We start from the raw sequence: 23,880 nt of genomic DNA on the forward strand, positions 1-23,880 counted from the left end.
GACTCTTTGAAATAAAACACATTTTTTGTTCATGTGTTTGATATTGATATATGTGATGTAACTCAATATACTTAGGGTGTCCAAATATCTTCACCATGTTGTACATGCTACAGTCTCTTAACCATGTTGTAATGCTACAGTCTCTTAACCATGTTGTAATGCTACAGTCTCTTAACCATGTTGTAATGCTACAGTCTCTTAACCATGTTGTAATGCTACAGTCTCTTAACCATGTTGTAATGCTACAGTCTCTTAACCATGTTGTAATGCTACAGTCTCTTAACCATGTTGTAATGCTACAGTCTCTTAAATCAAACTGTGAATACGAAAAGAATAATCAAGCAATCGTCTTATTAGGAAATCATTTCCTAGTAAACTTAATGGAAGTTTTCAAGGACGATCAATTCAAAGTAAGAGAAAAGGGAAGAATATATTGAGAAGAAAGAAATGTGTTCTTATCTAAAACTATGATATATGTTGCAGGTTTCTGGGATCGTCAAGGGTATGGCTGGTGCCAGAAGCCACTGTAGTGGTAATGGGAGGAACGGCAGCAGTGAGAGCCATAACCCAACACACTAGTCTACGCAACACCATCCATATGTTGTGTCTTACAGTCGACGACAACCTTAACCATATAACATCAACTGATAATAAATGGCCCAGGGAAGGATTCTTCAAGAAAGGTAATGTATATCTACATATACACGGTTACTTGCTATACACGGTTACTTGCTATACACGGTTACTTGTGGGAAGGTGGTTTTGTTGACATATGTTTTCCACACTGTAAAGAACAATTTATTACTTAACATTCACCTCAGACTGCTCAAAGTTCATTCGGAGAAATTTGAAGAAATGTTGACTTCAGCAGCAACACCTTAAGGAACCAGCTGTAGCTCTTGCTGCCGTAGCATTGCTCTTTGACTGAACACATATTGTAGAGCACGATGTATATTGTTCACTCTCCACGTAATGCCAACAACAAGTTCAAGGAGTGAGACGAGCAAGGTTACGTTGACAACAATATTACGACTTGGAGAATAGTATTTACATTTCCATCACATCTGTAGCTAATGCCCCACAGACGGTAGTACAATATTCAGCTGTTTATGGTAAGTAATGAATTAGACAAATATGTTATTTGTATAAGATCAGAGTCTGGTCATTACATTTAATGATGGCTCCCGATTAAATCTCCTCCATGTCAGGGAGTGATTTGGTGGAAGAATACAACCACAAGAAAAAAATGTTAACCCAAGGGACCTCGCTTTATATTGGCATGTGCACAATATGGTTCCTGCTCTCTTACTCCTAGATTTCGAGATCAACTGATACCCAAATGAAGGGTAACGTATGAGGCTTCTACTCCATCCTGTTACGAAGCATTGCTCGACACAGAGTTATGGGAAATAAAATCCAAGGTTGACAACATGTGTAACAACAGCATGATCTAGCCTGTGAACACTTGGAGGGACATGTTGTCGCTTGTATACGTCTTGGAGGAACATGTTGTCGCTTGTATACGTCTTGGAGGAGCATGTTGTCGCTTGTATACGTCTTGGAGGAGCATGTTGTCGCTTGTATACGTCTTGGAGGGACATGTTGTCGCTTGTATACGTCTTGGAGGAACATGTTGTCGCTTGTATACGTCTTGGAGGAACATGTTGTCGCTTGTATACGTCTTGGAGGAACATGTTGTCGCTTGTATACGTCTTGGAGGAGCATGTTGTCGCTTGTATACGTCTTGGAGGAGCATGTTGTCGCTTGTATACGTCTTGGAGGAGCATGTTGTCGCTTGTATACGTCTTGGAGGAACATGTTGTCGCTTGCATACGTCTTGGAGGAGCATGTTGTCGCTTGTATACGTCTTGGAGGAACATGTTGTCGCTTGTATACGTCTTGGAGGAGCATGTTGTCGCTTGTATACGTCTTGGAGGAACATGTTGTCGCCTGTACACGTCTTGGAGGAACATGTTGTCGCTTGTATACTTTTTGGAGGAACATGTTGTCGCTTGTATACGTCTTGGAGGAACATGTCGTTTGTATACGTCTTGGAGGAACATGTTGTCGCTTGTATACGTCTTGGAGGTACATGTTGTCTCTTGTATACGTCTTGGAGTAACATGTTGTCGCTTGTATACGTCTTGGAGGAACATGTTGTCGCTTGTATACGTCTTGGAGGAACATGTTGTCGCTTGTATACGTCTTGGAGGAACATGTTGTCGCTTGTACACGTCTTGGAGGAACATGTTGTCGCTTGTATACTTTTTGGAGGAACGTGTTGTCGCTTGTATACGTCTAATGTTAACATTTGTCAGTTTATGTACCATGGCGACCGACCTACACAACTCCCTCCAGCACCGTCAGCAACGAAATGCTCAGGTAAGAAACCTTCGAAATAGATCATTTTCGTAGTCAAGTAGATACATATTAATGCACAAACACATTTCGTCTTAATGCAGTATATAGTCTATTAATTCCATGCTTCTACAACGAAAAAATAAGTGTAGAAAGGAGAATCACAGACCTCATCTGTTCCCAGTACATGCTTGTACATCGATAAACATTTCATACACGAGAGGATGAAAAAAATACCGAACACTTGTATATGTTCTGGATACTGATAAAGTTAATCTATGGATACATTTTATCTTAAATTGTAACAATAATTCCATGGAGTGATATGTACATTCAGAAAAGACACACACACACACACACACACACACACACACACACACACACACACACATCTGTCTATTTGTTCATCCATGAGTTCAAGTATCTATGTATCTGAATATAATATATACCTCTTTCCTTTGTATTCATACGTGCCCGACATATCTAGCGTTAGTGAGATAGCGCCAGAAACAGATGAAGACAGCCACTTTACTCACATCCATTCTTTATCTGTCATGTACAATGTTCCAAAACCAGATCCCCTGTCCAGAGAACTTTCCGTTCTTTCCCTCGTCCGCCTCACACGTCCTGGTTCACTTCATTGACAGCAAGTTTTCCCCTGTGTACCCCCTGTAATGTTCACTCCTCTAAAACTCAAAATATTTTTCACTCTAACCTTTCCTCTTCTGTCTGGCCTCCCCCTTCTCCTTTTCCCCTCCACTTTAGGTTCATATTCCATTTTTGGCAACCTCTTTTCACTCATTCTCTCCAGATGTTCAAACCCCTACTCCAGCTCACTCATCGACACTCTTATTATCACAACTCTAACTGTTCTGTTACTCGATTAAATCACTTCACACCACATGTTGCCCTAAAACATTTCATTTTCAACACCTCCATCCTCCTCGGCACATATTTATCTATGGCCTAAACATTCCACCCATACAACATCGATGGGACTACTCTACCTTCAAAGAAACCCATTGTCGCCCTCTCAGTTAGCCACCTCTCTCCATACATATTCCTAAACGCTCCAAAAACTTTCGCCCTCTCACCTGCCCCATGATTGGCTACCGTTTCCTTGAATGCATTCGCTGCTATGTCCACTCCCAGATCATGTTCACCTCTGTCAACTACCTTTTTTTATTACCACGCCCTTCTCTTATCCTTTCTTTACTTGTTCGATCAAATCACTTTATACCACATTCTAATCTCAAACACTTCATTTCCAAAACATCCGCCCTCCTCCATACATCCTTGCATCCATACAATGTCGATGAGACTACAACACCTTCAAAAATACCCATATTCGCCCACCTGGATAACCTCTCTTTTGCCTCATCCTGCAATGTTCCCAGAACTTTGAGCCGTCACCAACATATGACTCCCCTTCGCTTCTTTGAACCCATTTGTTGCCATTTCCACTCAGAAATATCTAAACCACTTAACTTTCCCCAATTTTCTCCATTTAAACTCATACCCCAACAAAGCTAACCTGTCCCTTTCTCCTACTAAACCTAATAACCCTGATTTTATTTGTATTCATTTTCAACATCCTCCTTTCACACACTCTCCTACACTCAGTCACCGACATCTGCAGATTCTCACTCTAATCTAAAACCAGTACTCTTCTCAGCAAATAGAATCTGACTCACTTGCTAGGCCCTTTCATCCCCTACAAACCGCATACTTGGCCCCTCTCTCCAAGACCTTTACATTTACCTATTCATCACCTCATTCATAAACAAGTTAAACAGCCATGGTAACATCACACATTACTGCTGTAGATCAACCTTTACTTGGAACCACTCTCTCTCCTCTCTTCCTACTTGCACACATGCCTTACACTTTTGACAAAAATTCGCTGCTTGTAGCAGCTTTTATCTAACACCATTCTAGGCAAGATTTTTCACAGGGCAACTCTGTCAACCTTATCATATAATCTTCAGATCCATAAATGCCACATACCAATCATCCTTTCCCTCTAAATACTTCTCATACACTTTTCAAAGCAAATTCATGATCTACATATACTCTAACATCTCCAAAACCACACAGTTCTTCCTCAGTATGATATGCTGTACTTCACCCGCATTCGCCACTCTCCCATGTAACTTATGAAGTTCATACAACAAACTTTTATCTTTGAAGCTTAAATACTCACCTTTGTCCCCCTTGCCTTGAAAAATGGCACTATGCATGGTTCCTGCCAATCCTCAGGCACCTCACTATGATCCATAACTAATCAACTAACAACATATTTACCTCCTTTCCTAAGATATTCAACTGCAGTATCATCCACCGCAGCCGCCATGACACATTACATCTCACTTCGCTTACCACCCCAACCAAAACACCCTATATCTGCCACCCTATCATCAAACACATCCAGCAGTCATTCAAGATGCTCACTTCATCTCTCCCTCACCTTATCATTGCCTGCCAACGCTTCCCCATTGGCCCCTTTCTCTTGCTTTTCTCGCATTTTGAAGTTCCTTCCAAAATATCTTATCATTCCTGAAATTTACCAATAGTCTCTCACTCCAACTCTCACTTTCTGTATTTTCATCGCCTGAACCGTCCACTTGACCACTTGTACTTTCTCCTTTACAACACCCAATCATCTGGATTCTTCCCTGTGAATACATACGTAAAACAGGAAACGATATGGATGAGAAGATGAATGGTGAAAGTAAGTGAGCTTGGAAAAGAGACTTGTGTGAAGAAATACAAGGAGAGATTGAATGCAGGATGGCAAAAGCTGAGAGTGACTTAAGCTATAGGAGTGAAGGAGGAGTGGGAGGTATTTATGGAAGCAGTGCTGACAAGGTGGGAGGTGGGCAGGTGAGAATGGGTAGTGAGTGATAAGAATACGAAGAAATTTTGGTAATGAAAGAGAAAAGAAAGGTTTATGAGCTATACTTACAGGAAAGGAACAGAAATGATTGGGAAATATGCAATAGAAAACGACAGATGAAGATGTAAGGATTAAAAAAGAGTTTCGTTAAGCGAGTATCAGCAAACTTCAGAGAGAATAAGATCTTATTGACTGAGGTTTACAGCGTGAGAAAAACAAGAGAACAAGTGGAAACATAGATGAAGGAGAACAATGGGGAAGTGGTTCCAGGTAATGATGAGATAAGAAGGAAAGCGGTGAGCATTTTGATGGACTATTGAATGTGTCAGATGACAGGGTACGAAATGTGGGATGTCTTGGCCAGGGAAGTATGCGAAGTAAGAGTCGGAAAAAGTTAAAAAGACACAAGGTGGTGAAACCCTTGTAAAAGATGAATTGTGCATGATTTGCAGTGGTAAGGGAGTGACTGTTGATCACTGGTTAGTGTGAGTTTTCAGTGTATGTGTGAAACATAGTCAGGTGCTTGAGGATTGGCTGAACGTATATGTAGTCAAAGGGGGAAAAGGTGAGTATTCCAGCTATAGAGGCAAAAGTCTCTTAAGTGCATCTGGTAAGTTGTATGGGAGAATGGTGATTTGAGACAGTGAATGCATCAAATTGGTTCCAGGAGTGGTAGATGATGCGTACTTCAGGTGTTTATTTTAAAGAAATGCACGTGAGCAATAATCACAGGAACGGAGGGATTTCTGTGTGGCATTTTTGTATCTGGAGAATACATACAACAGGGTTAACAGGGAGGGTTTGTGGTTAGGTTTATAAGTATATGGTATAAGTATATGGTATAAGTATATGGTATAAGATCAGTCCTTCTAGGTGAAGCTTAGTCTGCGTGAGAGGTGTGTGATATCATGATTTTTATCATTTATTTACTAATGGGATGGTAAGTAAGATAAATGCGAGGGCCGAGAGAGAGAGAGAGAGAGAGAGAGAGAGAGAGAGAGAGAGAGAGAGAGAGAGAGAGAGAGAGAGAGAGAGAGAGAGAGAGAGAGAGAGAGGAACAAGTACATAGCCCGTTGGGAATGAATGGGCCTGGGAAGTCATTGTTGTTTGCTGATGACACAGCACTAACAGGACTTTCGAGTGAGAAACTGCAAATGTTGTTGACTGAGTTTGAAAGAGTACGTGAAAGGAGAAAGTTAAGAGTGAACGTGAATAAAGCAAGGTCATTAGGTTCGGCAGGGTTCAGGGACAAGTTAGTTGGGATATAAATCTGAATGAAAAAAAAAATGAGGAGGTGAAAAGTTTTACATATCTGGGAGTGGACTTGACAGCGAATGGAACCATGAACATAGAAGTGTGGGAAGGAGCAAAGGTTCTGGGAGAGATGAAGAATGTGTGGAAAGAGAAAACGTTATCTAGTAGGACAAAATTTGAATGCTTTGAAGGAATAGTAGTTCCAACAATATCATATGATTGTGAGGCATGGCCTATAGATAGGTTCGAATGGATGAGGGTGGATGTGCTGTAAATTAAATGTCTGAGAGCAATATCTGCTGTGAGGTGGTAGATATGTGTGGATATGAAATAACTGTGGTTGAAAGAACGAAAAAAGAATTAATGAAGTGGATTAGACACATGGAGAGAATGAGGGATATAAAGGTTGTCAGCTGATAAACGTCTCAGAAGTGAAGAGAACAAGGAGAAGCAGGAGACAAAATTGGAAATGGAAGGATGAAGGAAAAAACAATTTGAACTATCGGGAAATGAACATGTAGCAGAGTGAGAGGTGTGCATGGAAGAGAGGAAATTGGAACGATGGAGTATAACGGAGTCAACATGCCGTCAATGAACTTAGCCAGGGAATGTGAAACCTTCCATGATAACCATGGAAAGTTCTCTAGGGCCTGGATGTGGAAAGGGAGCTGTGGTTTCGGAGCATTATTACATGACAGCTAGAGACTGAGTGTGAACGAATGGGGCCTTTGTTGTCTTTTCCTAGCGCTACCTCGCGCACATGTGGGGGTAGGGGGTTTCTCATTTCATGTGTGGAGGGGTGGCGACGGAAATGAATAAAGGCAAACAGTATGAATTATGTACATGTGTATAAATGCATATATCTGTGAGTCTATATATATGTATACGTTGAGATGTATAGGTATGTATATGTGCGTGTGTGGACGTGTATGTATATAAATGTGTATGTATGTGGGTTGGGCCATTCTTTCGTCTGTATATGTTGAGATGTATAGGTATGTATATGTGCGTGTGGGGACGTGTATGTATATACATGAGTATGTGGGTGGGTTGGGCCATTCTTTCGTCTGTTTCCTTGCGCTACCTCGCTAACGCGGGAGACAGCTACAAAGTATAATAAAAGAATGAATAAATATATATATATATATATATATATATATATATATATATATATATATATATATATATATATATATATATATATATATATAAAGTGTATATGAACGCGCACCTTCAATTCCGCTTCCATGGTTCCATCCGCTGCCAGATCCACTCCCAGATATCTAAGACACTTTACTTCCTCCAGTTTTTCTCTATTCAACCTTACCTCCCAATTGACTTGACCCTCAACCCTACTGTACCTAATAACCTTGCTCTTATTCACATTTACTCTTAACTTTCTTCTTTCGCACACTTTACCAAACTCAGTCGCCAGCTTCTGCAGTTTCTCACATGAATCAGCCACCAGCGCTGTATCATCAGCGAAAAACAACTCACTCACCTCCCAAGCTCTCTCATCCACAACAGACTGCAAACTTGCCCCTCTTTCCAAAACTCTTGCATTCACCTCCCTAGCAACCCCATCCATAAACAAATTAAACAACCAAGGACACATCACACACCCCTGCCACAAACCTACATTCACTGAGAACCAATCACTTTCCTCTCTTCCTACACGTACACATGCCTTACATCCTCGATAAAAACTTTTCACTGCTTCTAACAACTTGCCTCCCACACCATATATTCTTAGTACCTTGAACAGAGCATCTCTATCAACTCTATCATATGCCTTCTCCAGATCCATACATGCTCATACAAATCCATTTGCTTTTCTAAGTATTTCTCACATACATTCATCAAAGCAAACATCTGATCCACATATCCTCTACCACTTCTGAAACCACACTGCTCTTCCCCAATCTGATGCTCTGTACATGCCTTCACCCTCTCAATCAATACCCTCCCATATAATTTACCAGGAATACTCAATAAACTTATACCTCTGTAATGTGAGCACTCACTCTTATCCCCTTTGCCTTTATAAAATGGCACTATGCAAGCATTCCGCCAATCCTCAGGCACCTCACCATGAATCATACATACATTAAATAACCTTACCAACCAGTCAACAATACAGTCATCCCCTTTTTAAATAAATTCCACTGCAATAATATCCAAACCTGCTGCCTTGCCGGCTTTCATCTTCCGCAAAGCTTTTACTACCTCTTCTCTGTTTACCAAATCATTTTCCCTAACCCTCTCACTTTGCACATCACCTCGACCAAAACACCCTATATCTGCCACTCTATCATCAAACACATTCAACAAACTTTCAAAATACTCACTCCATGTCCTTCTCACATCACCACTACTTGTTATCACCTCCCCATTAGCCCCCTTCACTGAAGTTCCCATTTGATCCCTTGTCTTATGCACTTTATTTACCTCCTTCCAGAACATCTTTTTATTCTCCCTAGAATCTAATGATACTCTCTCACCCCAACTCTCATTTGCCCTCTTTTTCACCTCTTGCACCTTTCTCTTGACCTCCTGCCTCTTTCTTTTATACATCTCCCACTCATCTCCAATTTTTCCCTGCAAAAATCGTCCAAATGCCTCTCTCTTCTCTTTCACTAATACTCTTACTTCTTCATCTCACCACTCACTACCCTTTCTAATAAACCCACCTCCCACGCTTTTCATGCCACAAGCATCTTTTGCGCAAGCCATCACTGATTCCCTAAATACATCCCATTCCTCCCCCACTCTCCTTACCTCCTTTGTTCTCATCTTTTTCCATTCTGTACTCAGTCTCTCCTGGTACTTCCTCACACAAGTCTCCTTCCCAAGCTCACTTACTCTCACCACCCTCTTCACCCCAACATTCTCTCTTCTTTTCTGAAAACCCATACAAATCTTCACCTTCGCCTCCACTAGATAATGATCAGACATCACTCCAGTTGCACCTCTCAGCACATTAACATCCAAAAGTCTCTCTTTCGCGCGCCTGTCAATTAACACGTAATCCAATAACGCTCTCTGGCCATCTCTCCTACTTACATACGTATACTTATGTATATCTCGCTTTTTAAACCAGGTATTCCCAATCACCAGTCCTTTTTCAACACATAAATCTACAGGCTCTTCACCATTTCCATTTACAACACTGAACGCCCCATGTATACACATTATTGCCTCAACTGCCACATTACTCACCTTTGCATTCAAATCACCCATCACTATAACCCGGTCTTGTGCATCAAAACCACTAACACACTCATTCATCTGCTCCCAAAACATTTGCCTCTCATGATCTTTCTTCTCATGTCCAGGTGCATATGCACCAATAATCACCCATCTCTCTGCATCAACTTTCAGTTCTACCCATATCAATCTAGAATTTACTTTCTTACATTCCATCACATACTCCCACAACTCCTGTTTCAGGAGTAGTGCTACTCCTTCCCTTGCTCTTGACCTCTCACTTACCCCTGACTTTACTCCCAAGACATTCCCAAACCACTATTCCCCTTTACCCTTGAGCTTCGTTTCACTCAGAGCCAAAACATCCAGGTTCCTTTCGTCAAACATACTATTTATCTCTCCTTTTTTCAAATCTTGGTTACATATATATATATATATATATATATATATATATATATATATATATATATATATATATATATATATATATATATATATATATATATATATATATATATATATATATATATATATATATATATATATATATCATCCCTGGAGATAGGGGGGAAAGAATACTTCCCACGTTTTCCCTGCGTGTCGTAAAAGGCGTCTAAAAGGGGAGGGAGCAGGGGGCTGGAAATCCTACCCTCTCGTTTTTTTTTTTCCCCAAAAGAAGGAACAGAGAAGGGGGCCAGGTGTGGATTTTCCCTCAAAGGCCCATTCCTCTGTTCTTAACGCTACCTCACTAACGCGAGAAATAGCGAATAATTTGAAGGAATATATATATATATATATATATATATATATATATATATATATATATATATATATATATATATATATATATTATCCCTGGGGATAGGGGAGAAAGAATACTTCCCACGTTTTCCCTGCGTGTCGTAGAAGGCGACTAAAAGGGGAGGAAGCGGGGGGCTGGAAATCCTCCCCTCTTTTTTTTTTTTAACTTTCCAAGAGAAGGAACAGAGAAGGGGGCCAGGTGAGGATATTTCCTCAGAGGCCCAGTCCTCTGTTCTTAACGCTACCTTGCTAATGCGGGAAATGGCGAATAGTTTGAAAGAAAAAGAAAGAATATATATATATATATATATATATATATATATATATATATATATATATATATATATATATATATATATATGTATATATATATATATATATATATGTATGTATGGTTGCGAGGCGTGGGCTATGGATAGAGTGGTGCGCAGGAGGATGGATGTGCTGGAAATGAGATGTTTGAGGACAATGTTTGGTGTGAGGTGGTTTGATCGAGTAAGTAACGTAAGAGTAAGAGAGATGTGTGGATATAAAAAGAGCGTGGTTGAGAGAACAGAAGAGGGTGTTTTGAAATGGTTTGGGCACGTGGAGAGAATGAGTGAGGAAAGATTGACCAAGAGGATATATGTGTCGGAGGTGGAGGGAACGAGGAGAAGAGGGAGACCAAATTGGAGGTGGAAAGATGGAGTGAAAAAGATTTTGTGTGATCGGGGCCTGAACATGCAGGAGGGTGAAAGGAGGGCAAGGAATAGAGTGAATTGGAGCGATGTGGTATACCGGGATTGACGTGCTGTCAGTGGATTGAATCAGGGCATGTGAAGCGTCTGGGGTAAACCATGGAAAGCTGTGTAAGTATGTATATTTGCGTGTGTGGACGTATGTATATACATGTGTATGGGGGTGGGTTGGGCCATTTCTTTCGTCTGTTTCCTTGCGCTACCTCGCAAACGCGGGAGACAGCGACAAAGCAAAAAAAAAAAAAAATATATATATATATATATATATATATATATATATATATATATATATATATATATATATATATATATATATATATATAAGATATATACAAATATATATATATATATATATATATATATATATATATATATATATATATATATATATATATATATATGTACTCTAAACTTATTTATCATAATTTGTCGCTTTCTCGCTCGTTAGAGAGGTAGTGTAAGGAAACAGACGAAAAAATGGCCCAATCCACCCATATACACCTTTATACATACACATCCACACACGCACATATACATACCTACACATTTCACCGTATGCACATATATACATACACATGTACATTCGTTCGCACTCTAGCTGTCATGTATAATACACCGAAACCACAGCTCCCTTTCCACATCCAAGACCTCCAAAACTTTCCTTGGTTTAACCCAGACGCTTCATATGCCCTGCTTCAATCCATTGACAGCACGTCGACCCCGGTACACCACATCGTTCCAATTCACTTAACTCCTTGCACCCCTTTCACCCTCCTGCATCTTCAGGCCCCGATCGCAGAAAATCTTTTTCACTCTATCTTTCCACCTCCAGTTTGGAATCCCATTTCTCCTCGTTTTCTCCACCTCTGACACATATATCCTTTCTGTCAATCTATCCTCAATCATTCTCTCCATGGGACCAAACCACTTCAAAACACCCTCTTCTACTCTCTCAACCACATTCTTTTTATTACCACACATCTCTGTAGCCATTTCATTGAATACTCGATCAAACCACCTCACACCTCATATTGTCCTCAAACATCTCATTTCCAACACATCCACCCTCCTCCGCACTACTCTATCTATAGCCCACGCCTCGCAACCATATAATGTTGTTGAAACCATTATTCCTTTAAACATACCCATTTCTGCTTTCCAGATGTTCTCGCCTTCCACCCATTCTTCAACGTTCCCAGAACTTTCGCCCCCGCCCCCACCCTGTGATTCACTTCCGCTTCCATGGTTGATCCGCTGCCAAATCCACTCCCAGATATCTAAAACACTTCACCTCCTCCAGTTTTTCTCCATTCGAACTTACCTCCCAATTGGCTTGTCCCTCAACCCTACTGTACCTAATATCCTTGCTCTTATTTACATTTACACTCAGCTTTCTTCTTTCACACACTTTAACAAACTCAGTCACCAACTTCTGCAGTTTCTCACCCGAATCAGCCACCAGCGCTATATCATCATCGAACAACAACTGAGTCACTTCACAAGCTCTCTCATCCAAAACAGACTGCATACTTGCCCCTCTCTCTAAAAGTCTTGCATAAACCCCCTTACAACTCCATGCATAAACAAATTAAACAACCATATATATATATATATATATATATATATATATATATATATATATATATATATATATATATATATATATATATTATATATATATATATATATATATATATATATATATATATATATATATATATATATATATATATATATATATATATATATATATATATATATATATATATATATATATATATATATATATAATATATATATATATATATATATATATATATATATATATATATATATATATATATATATATATATATATATATTTTCAAAGTGATACAGATGGAGAGCGAAAAAGTGTTTTTCATGAATCTACCGGAAAACTTGAGTTCCAGATAAACTTTTGGTCTATCAGGACTTTATTATGGCGGATGACCAACTAACTACCCTCATGTATCTAAGATATAGTTGTACTTTGTGTAGTGAAGACAATTGAGAAACATCATAGGCCAATATTCCAGTTAGATGATAAGAGTAAAAGTGGACCAGGGAGTATGATACAGTGGTTAAATTGATGAAACCTACTATTGACGTTTGTGTAAATAAATTATACATTTCCCTTTTCCATAGCCAGAGACTGATCCATTATGTGACATTCATTTTTCATTTCATTTCAAGCTAGAAATTTCAGTTTTCTAAATTATTTCTTACATTTTTCATATATATATATATATATATATATATATATATATATATATATATATATATATATATATATATATATATATATATATACATATATATTAATATATATATATATATATATATATATATATATATATATATATATATATATATATATATATATATATATATATATATATATATATATATATATATTAATATATATATATATATATATATATATATATATATATATATATATATATATATATATATATGTTATCATTGGGATAGAGGAGAAAGAATACTTCCACGCATTCCTCACGTGTGGTAAAAGGCGACTAGAGGGGACGGGAGCGGGGGGCCAGAAACCCTCCCCTCCTTGTATTTTTCAACTTTCTAAAATGGGAAACAGAAGAAGGAGTCACGCGGGGAGTGCTCATTTTCCTCGTAGGCTCAGATTAGGATGTCTAAATGTGTGTGGATGTAACCAAGATGTGAAAAAAGGAGAGATAGGTAGTATGTTTGAGGAAAGGAACCTGGATGTTTTGGCTCTGAGTGAAACGAAGCTCAAGGGTAAAGGGGAAGAGTGGTTTGGGAATGTCTTGGGAGTAAAGTCAGGGGTTAGTGAGAGGACAAGAGCAAAGGAAAGAGTAGCAATACTCCTGAAACAGGAGTTGTGGGAGTATGTGATGAATGTAAGAAAGTAATTTCTAGATTAACATGGGTAGAACTGAAAGTTCATGCAGAGAGGTGGGTGATTATTGGTGCATATGCACCTGGGCATGAGAAGAAAGATCATGAGAGTCAAGTGTTTTGGGAGCAGCTGAATGAGTGTGTTAGTGGTTTTGATGCACAAGACCGGGTCATAGTGATGGATGATTTGAATGCAAAGGTGAGTAATGTGGCAGTTGAGGGAATAATTGGTATACATGGGGTGTTCAGTGTTGTAAATGGAAATGGTGACGAGCTTGTAGATTTATGTGCTGAAAAGGACTGGTGATTGGGAATACCTGGCTTAAAAAGAGAGATATACATAAGTATACGTATGTAAGTAGGAGAGAGGGCCAGAGAGCGCTATAGGATTACGTGTTAATTGACAGGCGCACGAAAGAGAGACTTCTGGATGTTAATGTGCTGCGAGGTGCAACTGGAGGGATGTCTGATCATTATCTAATGGAGGCGAAGGTGAAGATTTGTATAGGTTTTCAGAAAAAAAGAGTGAATGTTGGGGTGAAGAGGGTTAAGTGAGCTTGGGAAGGAGACTTGTGTGAGGAACTACCAGGAGAGACTGAGTACAGAATGGAAAAAGGTGAGAACAAAGGAGGTAAGGGGAGTGGGAGAGGAATGGAATGTATTTAGGGAAGCAGTGATGGCTTCCGGAAAAGAAAATTGTGGCATGAGAAATGTGGGAGGTGGGCAGATTAGAAAGGGTAGTGAGTGGTGGGATGAAGAAGTAAGATTATTAGTGAAAGAGAAGAGAGAGGCATTTGGACGATTTTTGAAGGGAAAAAATGAAAATGAGTGGGAGATGTATAAAAGAAAGAGACAGGACGTCAAGAGAAAGGTGCAAGAGGTGAAAAAGAGGGCAAATGATAGTTGGGGTGAGAGAGTTTCATTAAATTTTAGGGAGAATAAAAAGATGTTCCGGAAGGATGTAAAATAAAGTGCGTAAGACAAGGGAGCAAATAGGAACTTCAGTGAAGGGGGTCAATGGGGAGGTGATAACAAGTAGTGGTGATGTGAGAAGGAGATGGAGTGAGTATTTTGAAGGTTTGTTGAATGTGTTTGATGATAGAGTGGCAGATATAGGGTGTTTTGGTCGAGGTGATGTGCAAAGTGAGAGGCTTGGGAAAAATGATTTGGTAAACAGAAAAGAGGTAGTAAAAGCTTTACGGAAGATGAAAGCCGGCAAGGCAGCAGGTTTGGATGGTATTGCAGTGGAATTTAGTAAAAAAAAAGGGGGTGACTGTATTGTTGACTGGTTGGTAAGGTTATTTAATGTATGTATGATTCATGGTGAGGTGCCTGAGGATTGACGGAATGCTTACATATTGCCATTGTACAAAGGCAAAGGGGATAAGAGTGAGTGCTCAAATTACAGAGGTATAAGTTTGTTGAGTATTCCAGGTAAATGATATGGGAGGGTATTGATTGAGAGGGTGAAGGCACGTACTTAGCATCAGATTCGGGAAGAGCAGTGTGGTTTCAGAAGTGGTAGAGGATGTGTGGATCAGGTATTTGCTCTGAAGAATGTATGTGAGAAATACTTAGAAAAGCAAATGGATTTGTATGTAGCATTTATGGATTTGGAGAAGGCATATGATAGAGTTGATAGAGATGCTCTGTGGAAGGTATTAAGAATATATGGTGTGGGAGGCAAGCTGTTAGAAGCAGTGAAAAGTTTTTATCAAGGATGTAAGGCATGTGTACGTGTAGAAACAGAGTAAACTGATTGGTTCTCAGTAAATGTAGGTTTGCGGCAGGGGTGTGTGATGTCTCCATGGTTGTTCAATTTTTTTATGGATGGGGTTGTTAAGTAGGTGAATGCAAGAGTTTTGGAAAGAGGGGCTAGTATGAAGTCTGTTGGGGATGAGAGAGCTTGTGAAGTGCGTCAGTTGTTGTTCGCTGATGATACAGCGCTGGTGGCTGATTCATGTGAGAAACTGCAGAAGCTGGTGACTGAGTTTGGTAAAGTGTGCGAAAGAAGAAAGTTAAGAGTAAATGTGAACAAGAGCAAGGTTATTAGGTACAGTAGGGTTGAGGGTCAAGTCAATTGGGAGGTAAGTTTGAATGGAGAAAAACTAGAGGAAATAAAGTGTTTTAGATATCTGGGAGTGGATCTGGCAGCGGATGGAACCATGGAAGCGGAAGTGAATCATAGGGTGGGGGAGGAGGCGAAAATCCTGGGAGCCGTGAAGAATGTGTGGAAGTCGAGAACATTATCTCGGAAAGCAAAAATGGGTATGTTTGAAGGAATAGTGGTTCCAACAATGTTGTATGGTTGCGAGGCGTGGACTATGGATAGAGTTGCGCGCAGGAGGGTGGATGTACTGGAAATGAGATGTTTGAGGACAATGTGTGGTGTGAGGTGGTTTGATCGAGTAAGTAATGTAAGGGTAAGAGAGATGTGTGGAAATAAAAAGAGCGTGGTTGAGAGAGAGCAGAAGAGGGTGTTTTGAAATGGTTTGGGCACATGGAGAGAATGAGTGAGGAAAGATTGACCAAGAGGATATATGTGTCGGAGGTGGAGGGAACGAGGAGAAGTGGGAGAACAAATTGGAGGTGGAAAGATGGAGTGAAAAAGATTTTGAGTGATCGGAGCATGAACATGCAGGAGGGTGAAAGACGGGCAAAGAATAGAGTGAATTGGATCGATGTGGTATACCGGGGATGACGTGCTGTCAGTGGATTGAATCAGGGCATGTGAAGCGTCTGGAGTAAAACATGGAAAGTTCCGTGGGGCCTGGATGTGGAAAGAGAGCTATGGTTTTGGTGCATTATTGCGCGACAGCTGGAGACTGAGTGTGAACGAGTAGGGCCTTTGTTGTCTTTTGCTGGCGCTGCCTCACGCATATATATTTATATATATATATATATATATATATATATATATATATATATATATATATATATATATATATATATATATATATATATATATATATATATATATATATATATATATATATGTATATATATATATATATATATATATATATATATATATATATATATATATATATATATATATATATATATATATATATATATATATATATATATATATATATACATACATATATATATATATATATATATATATATATATATATATATATATATATATATATATATATATATATATATATATATATATATATATATACACACACACATATATATATATATATATATATATATATATATATATATATATATATATATATATATATATATATATATATATATATAGGAAGTACCAGGAGAGACTGAGTACAGAATGGAAAAAGGTGAGAACAATGGAAGTAAGGGGAGTGGGGGAGGAATGGGATGTATTTAGAGAATCAGTGATAGATTGCGCAAAAGATGCTTGTGGCATGAGAAGAGTGGGAGGTGGGTTGATTGGAAAGGGTAGTGAGTGGTGGAATGAAGAAGTAAGAGTATTAGTGAAAGAGAAGAGGGAGGCATTTGGACGATTTTTGCAGGGAAAAAATGAAATTGAGTGAGAGATGTATAAAAGAAAGAGACAGGAGGTCAAGAGAAAGGTGCAAGAGGTGAAAAAAAGGACAAATGAGAGTTGGGGAGAGAGAGTATCATTAAATTTTAGGGAGAATAAAAAGATGTTCTGGAAGGAGGTAAATAAAGTGCGTAAGACAAGGGAGCAAATGGGAACTTCAGTGAAGGGCGGAAATGGGGAGGTGATAACAAGTAGTGGTGATGTGAGAAGGAGATGGAGTGAGTATTTTGAAGGTTTGTTGAATGTGTTTGATGATAGAGAGGCAGATATAGGGTGTTTTGGTCGAGGTGGTGTGCAAAGTGCGAGGGTTAGGGAAAATGATTTGGTAAACAGAGAAGAGGTAGTAAAAGCTTTGCGGAAGATGAAAGCCGGCAAGGCAGCAGGTTTGGATGGTATTGCAGTGGAATTTATTAAAAAAAAGGGGGTGACTGTATTGTTGACTGGTTGGTAAGGTTATTTGATGTATGTATGACTCATGGTGAGGTGCCTGAGGATTGGCGGAATGCGTGTATAGTGCCATTGTACAAAGGCAAAGGGGATAAGAGTGAGTGCTCAAATTACAGAGGTATAAGTTTGTTGAGTATTCCTGGCAAATTATATGGGAGGGTATTGATTGAGAGGGTGAAGGCATGTACAGAGCATCAGATTGGGGAAGAGCAGTGTGGTTTCAGAAGTGGTAGAGGATGTGTGGATCAGGGGTTTGCTTTGAAGAATGTATGTGAGAAATACTTAGAAAAGCAAATGGATTTGTATGTAGCATTTATGGATCTGGAGAAGGCATATGATAGAGTTGATAGAGATGCTCTTTGGAAGGTATTAAGAATATATGGTGTGGGAGGCAAGTTGTTAGAAGCAGTGAAAAGTTTTTATCGAGGATGTAAGGCATGTGTACGTGTAGGAAGAGAGGAAAGTGATTGGTTCTCAGTGAATGTAGGTTTGCGGCAGGGGTGTGTGATGTCTCCATGGTTGTTTAATTTGTTTATGGATGGGGTTGTTAGGGAGGTAAATGCAAGAGTTTTGGAAAGAGGGGCAAGTATGAAGTCTGTTGGGGATGAGAGAGCTTGGGAAGTGAGTCAGTTGTTGTTCGCTGATGATACAGCGCTGGTGGCTGATTCATGTGAGAAACTGCAGAAGCTGGTGACTGAGTTTGGTAAAGTGTGTGAAAGAAGAAAGTTAAGAGTAAATGTGAATAAGAGCAAGGTTATTAGGTACAGTAGGGTTGAGGGTCAAGTCAATTGGGAGGTGAGTTTGAATGGAGAAAAACTGGAGGAAGTGAAGTGTTTTAGATATCTGGGAGTGGATCTGGCAGCGGATGGAACCATGGAAGCGGAAGTGGATCATAGGGTGGGGGAGGGGGCGAAAATTCTGGGAGCCTTGAAGAATGTGTGGAAGTCGAGAACATTATCTCGGAAAGCAAAAATGGGTATGTTTGAAGGAATAGTGGTTCTAACAATGTTGTATGGTTGCGAGGCGTGGACTATGGATAGAGTTGTGCGCAGGAGGATGGATGTGCTGGAAATGAGATGTTTGAGGACAATGTGTGGTGTGAGGTGGTTTGATCGAGTAAGTAACGTAAGTGTAAGAGAGATGTGTGGAAATAAAAAGAGCGTGGTTGAGAGAGCAGAAGAGAGTGTTTTGAAATGGTTTGGTCACATGGAGAGAATGAGTGAGGAAAGATTGACCAAGAGGATTTATGTGTCGGAGGTGGAGGGAACGAGGAGAAGAGGAAGACCAAATTGGAGGTGGAAAGATGGTGTGAAAAAGATTTTGTGTGATGGGGGCCTGAACATGCAGGAGGGTGAAAAGAGGGCAGGGAATAGAGTGAATTGGAGCGATGTGGTATACCGGGGTTGACGTGCTGTCAGCGGATTGAATCAGGGCATGTGAAGCGTCTGGGGTAAACCATGGAGAGCTGTGTAGGTATGTATATTTGCGTGTGTGGATGTATGTATATACATGTGTATGGGGGTGGGTTGGGCCATTTCTTTCGTCTGTTTCCTTGCGCTACCTCGCAAACGCGGGAGACAGCGACAAAGCAAAAAAAAAAAAAAAAGAAAAATATATATATATATATATATATATATATATATATATATATATATATATATATATATATATATATATATATATATATATATATATATATATATATATATATATATACATATATATATATATATATATATATATATATATATATATATATATATATATATATATATATATATATATATATATATATATATATATATATATATATATATATATATTTTTTTTTCTTTTTTTTTTTTTTTCCAAAAGAAGGAACAGAGAAGGGGGCCAGGTGAGGATATTCCCTCAAAGGCCCAGTCCTCTGTTCTTAACGCTACCTTGCTAATGTGGGAAATGGCGAATAGTTTGAAAAAAAAAAAAAAAGAATATATATATATATATATTCTTTCATACAATTCGCCATTTCACGCGTTAGCAAGGTAGCTTTAAGAACAGAGGACTGGACCTTAGAGGGAATATCCTCTCCTGGCCCCCTTCTCTGTTCCTTCTTTTGGAAAATTAGAAAAAAAAGAGAGAGAGGGAAGGATTTCCAGCCCCCCGCTCCCTTCCCTTTTAGTCGCCTTCTACGACACGCAGGGAATACGTAGGAAGTATTCTTTCTCCCCTATCCCCAGGGATAGTATATATATTTTTTTAATTTTCCAAAAGAAGGAACAGAGGGGGCCAGGTGAGGATATTCCAAAAAAGGCCCAGTCCTCTGTTCTCAACGCTACCTCGCTAATGCGGGAAATGGCGAATAGTTTAAAAGAAGAAAAAGAATATATATATATATATATATATATATATATATATATATATATATATATATATATATATATATATATATATATATATATATATATATATATATATATATACATATACACATGTACATAATTCATACCGTCTGCCTTTATTCATTCCCATCGCCATCTCGCCACACATGAAATAACAACCCCCTGCCCCCTCATGTGTGGGAGGTAGCGCTAGGAGAAGACAACAAAGGCCCCATTCGTTCACACTCAGTCTCTAGTTGTCATGTAATAATTCACCGAAACCACAGCTCCCATTCCACATCCAGGCCCCACAGCACTTCCCATGGTTTTCCCCAGACGCTTCACATGCCCTGGTTCAATCCATTGACAGCACGTCGACCACGGTATACCACATCGGACAAACCACCTCACACCACATATTATCCTCAAATAATCATTTCCAGCACATCCACCCTCCTCCGCACAACTCGATTTATAGCCCACTTCTCGAAACCATATAACATAGTTGGAACCACTATTCCTTCAAATATACCCATTTTTTCTTTCCAATATAACGTTCTCGGCTTCCACAGATTTTTCAACGCTCGCAGAACTTTCGCCCCTCCCCCACCCCATGATTCACTTCCGCTTCCATGGTTCCATCCGCTGCCAGATCCACTCCCAGATATCTAAAACACTTCACTTCCTCCAGTTTTTCTCCATTCAAACCTTCCTCCCAGTTGACTTGTCCCTCAACCCTACTGTACCTAATAACCTTGCTCTTATTCATATTTACTCTCAGCTTTCTTCTTTCACACACTTTACCAAACTCAGTCAACAGCATCTGCTGTTTCTCATCCGAATCAGCCACCACCGCTGTATCATCAGCGAACAACAACTGACTCACTTCCCAAGCTCTCTCATCTACAACAGACTGCATACTTGCCCCTCTTTCCAAAACCTCAACTCCCCAACAACCCCATCCGTAAAAAGATTAAACAACCATGGAGACATCACACACTCCTGCATTAAACCAACGTTCACTAAGAACCAATCACTTTCCTCTATTCCTACACGTACACATGCCTTACATCCTCGATGAAAACTTTTCACTGCTTCTAACAACTTACCTCCCACACCATATATTCTTAATACCCTCCACAGAGCATCTCTATCAGCTCTATCATATGCATTCTCCAGATCCATAAATGATACATACAAATCCATTTGCTTTTTCAAGTATTTCTCACATACATTCTTCAAAGCAAACACCTGATCCAGACATCCTCTACCACTTCTGAAACCACACTGCTCTTCCCCAATCTGATGCTCTGTACATGCTTTCACCCTCTCAATCAAGACCCTCCCATATAATTTCCCAGGAATACTCAACAAACTTATACCTCTGTAATCTGAGCACTCACCTTTGTCCCCTTTGCCTTTGTACAATGGCACTATGCAAGCATTCCGTCAATCCTTAGGCGCCTCACCATGAGTCATACATACATTAAAAACCTTAACAACCAGTCAACAATACAGTCACCCCCTTTTTTAAAAAATTCCACTGCAATACCATCCAAACCCGCTGCTTGCCGACTTTCATCTTCCGCAAAGCTTTTACTACCTCTTATCTGTTTACCAAATCATTCTTCCTAACCCTCTCACTTTGCACACCACCTCGACTAAAACACACTATATCTGCCACTCTATCATCAAACACATTCAACAAACCTTCAAAATACTCACTCCATATCCTTCTCACATCACCACTCTTTGTTATCACCTCCCCATTAGCCCCCTTCACTGATGTTCCTATTTGTTCCCTTGTCTTACGCACTTTATTTACTTCCTTCCAAAACATCTTTTTATTCTTCCCAAAATTTAATGATACTCTCTCACCCCAGCTCTCAATTACTTTCTTTTTCGCCTCTTGCACCTTTCTCTTGACCTCCTGCCTCTTTCTTTTATACATCTCCCACTCATTTGCATTATTTCCCTGCAAAAATCGTCCAAATGCCTCTCTAATCTTTTTCACTAATAATCTTACTTCTTCATTACACCACTCACTACCCTTTCTAATCTGCCCACCTCCCACGCTTCTCATGCCACAAGCATCTTTTGCGCAAGCTATCGCTGCTTCCCTAAATACATCCCATTCCTCCCCCACTCCCCTTGCGTCCTTTCTACTCACCTTTTTCCATTCTGTACTCAGTCTCTCCTGGTACTTCCTCACACAAGTCTCCTTCCTAAGGTCACTTACTCTCACCACTCTCTTCACCGCAACATTCTCTCTTCTTTTCTGAAAACCTCTACAAATCTTCACCTTCGCCTCCATAAGATAATGATCAGACATCCCTCCAGTTGCACCTCTCAGCACATTAACATCCAAAAGTCTCTTTCGCGCGGCTATCAGTTAACACGTAATCCAATAACGCTCTCTGGCCATCTCTCCTACTTACAAACGTATACTTATGTTTTTTTTGTTTTTTTTTTTGTCGCTGTCTCCCGCGTTTGCGAGGTAGCGCAAGGAAACACACGAAAGAAATGGCCCAACCCACCCCCATACACATGTATATACATACGTCTACACACGCAAATATACATACCTACACAGCTTTCCATGGTTTACCCCAGACGCTTCACAAGCCTTGATTCAATCCACTGACAGCACGTCAACCACGGTATACCACATCGCTCCAATTCACTCTATTCCTTGCCCTCTTTTCATCCTCCTGCATGTTCAGGCCCCGATCACACAAAATCTTTTTCACTCCATCTTTCCACCTCCAATTTGGTCTCCCTCTTCTCCTCGTTCCCTCCACCTCCGACACATATATTCTCTTGGTCAATCTTTCCTCACTCATTCTCTCCATGTGCCCGAACCATTTCAAAACACCCTCTTCTGCTCTCTCAACCACGCTCTTTTTATTTCCACACATCTCTCTTACCCTTACGTTACTTACTCGATCAAACCACCTCACACCACACATTGTCCTCAAACATCTCATTTCCAGCACATCCATCCTCCTGCGCACAACTCTATCCATAGCCCACGCCTCGCAACCATACAACATTGTTGGAACCACTATTCCTTCAAACATACCCATTTTTGCTTTCCGAGATAATGTTCTCGACTTCCACACATTCTTCAAGGCTCCCAGAATTTTCGCCCCCTCCCCCACCCTATGACCCACTTCCGCTTCCATGGTTCCATCCGCTGCCAGATCCACTCCCAGATATCTAAAACACTTCACTTCCTCCAGTTTTTCTCCATTCAAACTCACCTCCCAATTGACTTGACCCTCAACCCTACTGTACCTAATAACCTTGCTCTTATTCACATTTACTCTTAACTTTCTTCTTTCACACACTTTACCAAAC

The 23,880-nt window shown here is 39.6% G+C and overlaps 1 protein-coding gene across 1 annotated transcript in view; it reads left to right on the forward strand.

Annotated features, from left to right (window-relative positions):
- LOC139753527 (glutamate receptor ionotropic, delta-1-like) overlaps positions 1-23,880 on the forward strand; it is a 175,725-nt gene that overhangs the window by 7,330 nt on the left and 144,515 nt on the right. The window contains exon 3 of the mRNA XM_071670174.1: positions 484-683. The gene's annotated coding sequence lies outside the window, so the exon portion shown is untranslated. The remainder of the gene's footprint in view (positions 1-483; positions 684-23,880) is intronic.

Source organism: Panulirus ornatus, chromosome 14 (assembly GCF_036320965.1).
Source record: "Panulirus ornatus isolate Po-2019 chromosome 14, ASM3632096v1, whole genome shotgun sequence".
In the NCBI taxonomy this organism is placed as follows: domain Eukaryota; kingdom Metazoa; phylum Arthropoda; class Malacostraca; order Decapoda; family Palinuridae; genus Panulirus; species Panulirus ornatus.